At 36.7% G+C, this 6,725-nt stretch overlaps 1 long non-coding RNA gene across 2 annotated transcripts in view; it reads left to right on the top strand.

The window, feature by feature from the left end:
- The window catches only part of LOC144960245 (uncharacterized), a 13,315-nt gene extending 6,915 nt beyond the window's left edge, over window positions 1–6,400 (top strand). For both annotated transcript variants that reach the window (XR_013642810.1, XR_013642811.1), the window contains 2 exons: window positions 1,550–1,603; window positions 6,292–6,400. This is a non-coding gene — a long non-coding RNA (uncharacterized LOC144960245). The remainder of the gene's footprint in view (window positions 1–1,549; window positions 1,604–6,291) is intronic.
- The last annotated feature ends 325 nt before the right edge of the window (window positions 6,401–6,725 follow it).

The raw sequence follows: 6,725 nt of genomic DNA, 5'->3' as shown, positions 1-6,725 counted from the left end.
GACCACAACCTCCACTCCGCAAACCGCCCTTTCGTGTGTGAGATGGGGGGAACAGGAGGCGCACGCCTTGGACGATTCCATTATACGGGGTAAATTTCAAAATTTACTACGCCATAATGATCGCAATGACAATGATCTATGGTGAAGGCATGACCCCTCTTCTCTAATGGGTTATTGTTTGAAATGTATGTGACTACAAAAGATGTGTGTGTTTGTGTGTGTGTGTGTGTGTGTGTGTGTCGAACCTAGCAAGTAGCAAATCCGATTTTTTGTTTTCTTTTGTCCATCTCTTGTCACCACTCCTTTCTATCGCAGTGTTGTCATTTAAAATAATACAATAATATTAAAATTTCGTTTGGTGTTTTTACTAATCAAATAATATGAGTTTCATTAGTTTCTTCCTTCCAAAAAACCCAGTTATAACGTCTGAATTTTAAAAAAGTCCAATAGAATATTTGGGGACCCCGATAGCTCAGTTGATAGAGCACTCTCTTTATACGCAAAGGGCCAGAGATCGATCCCGGGTGCAGTCGATTTTTTTCTGAATCCCTGTCTACTCAGCAATGAATGGGTAGCTGAGTTTGTTAGATCTGGCGAAAAGTCACCATCGACCCCTCTTATCACCTCATCCCCCCCCTCTTATTATAACTTCACGTCTCTCTCTTACTCTTCAATGCTCGCTGCCCTCTAATGTGTGTGGGGGGGGGGGGAGGGGGGGGGGAGGAGTTGCGTGTGTGTATCAACGCCACGAACAACTCGATCAACGCCTTGGGCGATGCCATTATCTCCGTTAATGGGGATGAATTTCAAATTTTATTAAATTATCGAAGTAACAATGAAGTACGGTGAGCAAATAAAGAAGGCATCACCCCTCTTCTCTAATTAGGTTACAATTTGAAATGAGTGTGACTACTCCGTGTGTTTTACTCCTGTAGGCCACGGTTTTCATCGTGTAGCGGTCTTTAACGGTTCAAGAATGAACCGGTCCTTGCGGTCTTCATTTCCCAAGGACCGTAGGACCGTGGTCCTTAAGCTTGCCAAGGACCGCCCCGCTCTAGTAAATACCCAGGCCCCACTGACTGCTATCTAATGGTCACAGAAACCACACAAACCCACACTGCAAAGCCCCTCCCCGTCTTTTGTCCCTAATAGTGCTGACACATTACTGTAGCGTTAAACCCCCCACACTCTCGATTCTTCAACTGGTCATGATTTTCACTAACGATGAAATTTAATCATGACATTTTGATTGATTTCTTGAATTTGCCCCTTTTTGAGGTAGAAAAGTTGTTGTGATTAACCAAAGTTTGTTGCAATTAAACATTGAAGTTCATATATAAATAATGCATTTTCTTGGGACATGTTGCGAATAACCGAGTTGCAATTATCCGGGGTGAACTGTATATATATATATATATATATATATATATATATATATATATATATATATATATATATATATATATACTTGTGTATGCTATCTATCATTGAATATAAATACATTATTATGTTTAGTTTTATATGAAATTTAAATTCATTAATTTAACAGCAAAGTCAAAAAGGACTTAAGACCAACAGAAGACACAGAAAGTGAGGAACATCAGTAAGTAGCTATCAATCCGTTAAGAAACGTGTGTTAAGATTAGATGTTATGGATAAGGCAGCATGGCTCAGCGGTAAGGTCTTTGCTTCGTACCCGAAACCTACCGAGTTCGAATACCTGTTGTGGCCGATCTCAATATGCGGCACTGCACTGCGGCTGACACCTGAGTTATTCCAGACTTCCCTTAACTTACCTTAAAGACAACTTTCCCCTATGGGATGAATAAAAACATTTATTTATTTTTACTTTTATATTCAAGGCAATGGATTTTATTTCTGAAATTGACAAAATAAGCTCTTACAAATCTGGTTTTTTTTTTTTACTTAAATGGCAATGTGGTCTTGTGGTATGATCGGAAGGTCCTAGGTTCGAGCCTTGCTCGGGGCGTAGTTGAGTCCAAGGAAGAAAGCTTTTTACTCACAATTTTTCACCGTACTCAGGTGTAAAATGAGTACCTGGTCGTTAACAGTGTTGTCTCTGGGAAAAAGTTGTAATATCGCCCAACAGGCGTCATGTGTCGTCTTACATGTTTAGTGTTGCTGTTGTTCAGGGATCCCTTGTAAAACGCTTTGAGCAAGTTTAGTGGATATTGCACTATTTAAAAGTTCGACATTCTTTTTCTTACATTTTGTTTACCCCGAAATAAAACTGGGTGGACAAAATGGCCTTCAAGTATTATTTTTAACAACTAAACCCCAGTTAGACTATATAAGATTGACAAAGTTATAGCCATTCATTAAGTATCACAACATTTGCAGAACGTTTATTTACCTCTGGTGTATTCAAAGCTGCATTATTTTATTACTACTTTAATATAATTACTATTACTATATTACTAGTATATTAAATAAATGCCCCATATTAGAAATAAGGTCAGAACTTTTCAGCCTGTCTATAGCAGTGCAGCCTAGCTTATTTATAAAAATAGAGATATTTCTTTATCATCCTGTGTTCTTCTATGTAAACCTCATTGGTAAAAAAAGAAATAGAAGAGAATCAAGTTTATATCCTACACGGCACTGAACACTGAACTAAATAAAAAAACCAAACTAGATTTGGCTAAATGAGTCAATAAAATGGAGAGAAAGATAATGGGAGTAACTGTGACTCATAAAACGTTTCGGCATTTGGCCTTTATCAAGTATACACGAAATAATCTAATATTTACATATATATATATTGTTCCCTTATATATGAGTCACATTTACTCCCTTTATCTTTCTCTCAATGAACACTAAACGCCCTTGCTGTTAAAGTGATCGTGTTTTTTTAAAGTCTCTAACATAAACTGAGATCAAATCATTGAGTTTGTTTTTCTTTCTTTTTTGTTTAAAAAAATAGAATTTTGAATTAATGTTACCATAGTTTACTAATTGACGTCATAGCAGTTATGATTAGTAGTATGTATTTACAATAGTTTCTTATCTTGATTTTGATATTCAGCTCTAGAAATTTTGCCTCTTTTATGAATTTTCACTTTTATATTTTTACCTCGTCCTGCTTGTTAGAATAAAATGTTTATTATTCTATAGATTTGATCAAATTACAAATAATCAACGTCCACCTAACTCTGTACTTTATCATGGAAATTTTGGGTTTCAAAACATTTTTTACTGGTCGCCATTCTGTACATCGTTCACCTTGATTTCGTCTTGACTTCCTACAACTATTCTTTTGACCACTGTGGACTCTTTTATCCCACGGATTTTATTTAGAGCGGGCCCCGAGGTGGTAGGCGTAAACAACGTCCCATTGAAACTGATCAACTGACGCATGAGGCTTCCTTTGCCCTATCCCTAACCCTAACCCTAACCCTATCCCTAATCCTAACCCTAACCCTAACCTTAACCCTAACCCTAACCCTAACCCTAACCCTACCCTAACCCTAACCCTAACCCTAACCCTAATCCTAACCCTAACCCTAACCCTATCCATATCCCTCGACATCCACCAATGCCCATCCCTGTCAATCAAGTCAATGAAATCGAAAAATGGTCACAAAAAGTAAACGATTTTTACCAACCAAAGGTATTGTAATGACCAGTCAGTGCGTAATAAAACCATAAAAATAAATGATGTCATAAGTGACTCCGTGTATGTAGTAGTCTTTATTGGCTAAAAGAGGAGGGCTATAAGAGGACTATTGACGAATTGAAGCCTCCATCCTATGAAGTTATGTCAAATCCAAGAAGTACAGTTCCGGGAGGCGATGTTTATATTATTGATAAATATCACAAAGAATTGAAATACAAAAACATGGGTACATATGTGTTGTTTGAATGCACGAAGGTACCAGTTTTAACACCACCATACCTTGTTTATACCATAAACCGTCATCGCTTAATAACAACTCAACGCATTTTCTGTATGCAGAGGTATTTTAAGACGTTGATTGTAACTGACATTGAAAGATTCTAAAGTATTGGCAACGTAAAACTTTATCCCAACTCTACAACTGACAGTCATAACAAGAGACTTCAAGCCAATATGACAAATTTTGATTTAAGACAAAACTATCAACGCCCACTCACAACAAAGGGAATGAGCTGCACTTGGGTTGGGGGGGGGATGACAAAAACAACGATCACATTCAAGACTTGCTTGTGAGGGTCAGGTGTATATCAGACCATTTTTGTCCCATTTCCCCTGTTCGTCACCTCGCCGCTTGGACAAAGCGTGAAGTGAGGTCAAGACATTGGCGTGCAGTCAACAAATAGTAGTACAACTATGACATCGACTAATATTTGCTTTCAATCATCTTAGAACACCTTAGAAAACCTTTTTGACACAATTGATATTGTCCTTCGGTCAGTGTCCGACAAACATGCTCCTCTTCAAACCAGGGTAGTTTGAGACCGCCTTTCAGCATCTTGTATGTCCGAGAGTGTACGCCAGGCAAAGCAACAGTTTCAAAATGCCGGGTGTGCATGGGTGAAACACAAACATAAAACGCAAAAAAAGAAAAAAAAATACATGGACTTCAGAAGGTGCATGAAATGTCCAAAGTCGGTGACTGTCCTCGCAAAAACTGAGTTCCCCAGAGGCAAAATAGAACCAACTTCCAAGAACCCGTTATAAGTCCTCAACGAATTGCGTAGTAAAGTCCAGAACTTCATTCTGCCTAGATCAAAGCATAACGCACATTGCCAGACATCTTTGTACAGTACTTTGCATAAAAAAATCACACCTTGTCTTCAACCTCACATTTTTATAAAAAAATCTCGAGAAACATTTACAGGACCAGATATCCGCCAACCAGTCGAGTTGAAGAATTTCAATCGGCGTATCAAAGATGATACAGTACGGAAACGGCACGATTAAAGAGCATCAACGACATTGTGAAATTATGCGATGAAGGAAAAGGACCGGTTTTATCGTTGCATGACATGTCGGTAGCATTTGATACATTCCAACATAACATATCCGGCACAACACTTTGGAACATTTTGGAATTCGTTAAATTGTCCAAAATGGTTTTCTTCTCAACTTGCAGATAGATCGATAACTATTACCATTGATGGAATAACTTACTGCAACGTGCCTCTAACTCACGGTGTACACCATGGTTTCGTGCTAGGTCTGGTTCTTTTTACTCTTTACATAATGACCCTTGGGCAAGTCATCAAGAACCACGGTGTTCAGTATCTCATGTCGGCAGATGAAACCCAATTACAAGAGACATCCATCCCGTCAGAATTTCTTATGCCCTCCAAGTCACTCAACAATGCTGTTTCTCAATAAACATTAATGGATGATAAATAAGTTTAAACCCAGTGCTTTGAAAACAAAAGTCATCTTGTGAATTGCCGACAAGAGTTTTCAAAATATCCACAATCCCAGTATACAACAAAGTTCAAACACATCTGTGTTATCTTGAATAGCTCTCTTTTTATGAAATATCACTTAAATGGAGTCATTGGGGTATCAATTTGGATCTCAACAAGCTTCCACGCATTAGAAAAAATCTTAAGTTAGGACATGCCATAAAACAATGTGTGTGTAGTTGTATTCTATCGTATCGATTAGTGCATCTCCTTGTTTGACGGCTTTATTACTATTATTATTATTGTTATTATTATTATTATTATTATTATTATTATTATTATTATTATTATTATTATTATTATTATTATTATTATTATTATTATTATTATTTATTATTATTAGTACGAGTAGTAGTAGTAGTAGTAGTAGTAGTAGTAGTAGTAGTAGTAGTAGTAGTAGTAGTAGCAGTAGTAGTAGTAGTAGTAGTAGTAGTAGTAGTAGTAGTAGTAGTAGTAGTAGTAGTAGTAGTAGTAGTAGTAGTAGTAGTAGTATTTCCTTTATAATATTTATTTATCAATCGCATCATCATGATCATCATCATCATGATCATCATCATCATCATCATCATCATCATCATCATCATCATCATCATCATCATCATCATCATCCTCATCATCATCATCATCATCATCATCATGATTATCATTAAAAACAAGTATAATTCCCGTTATATCTTTTTTTCTCTTTAACGAACTTAACTGTTCCTGAACTCAATTTACTTCAATTGTTTCTCACTGGACGTGGTGAGGGGGATTATATGTATAGCCAGGGTCAGGACTAGTGAAAATTACACGAGCAAATAGTTTCAAAATAATCAAAGTATTTAATACGTCTACTATATCAAATTATATTTTCCCTTCCAGCCAAGATCAAGTTTTAACAGCACAATCAGGAGATGGCATTCCACAAGGATCTTTGATTTGGCTGTTCTGTGACAAAAAAAAATCAATTAAATAAATCAATTGAGTTTCACCTCACTACTTTTTCAATGATCTACATGGATGAATCGACAGTGACTTTTAAAAAATACCAAAAGGCAGGTGTCTGTTGCAAATTCAAAACATTTGTGAAAATCTGTAGAGACGAATGAAATTTGTTGAAGTCTTGTATGGCATCCGTTTTTGGACGGATCGATGACGGCTTTACGGCCTGCTCTAAGCTGTGCAATTTTGAATCGTTGAAGAAGGCTCTTTATAAATATTCTCTCGCAGGACTCTGGTGTTTAATGAGTATCGGATCTTTAATAGCCTTTGTATTTGTCGGAATATATATATATGTATATATATATATATATATA

The sequence above is a fragment of the Berghia stephanieae genome, chromosome 15 (assembly GCF_034508935.2).
Source record: "Berghia stephanieae isolate SIO BIC M18660-M18661 chromosome 15, UCSD_Bste_1.3, whole genome shotgun sequence".
Classification (NCBI taxonomy): Eukaryota; Metazoa; Mollusca; class Gastropoda; order Nudibranchia; family Aeolidiidae; genus Berghia; species Berghia stephanieae.
The sequence above is the reverse complement of the archived record's forward strand: the minus strand, read 5'-3'. Positions and strand labels throughout refer to the sequence as shown.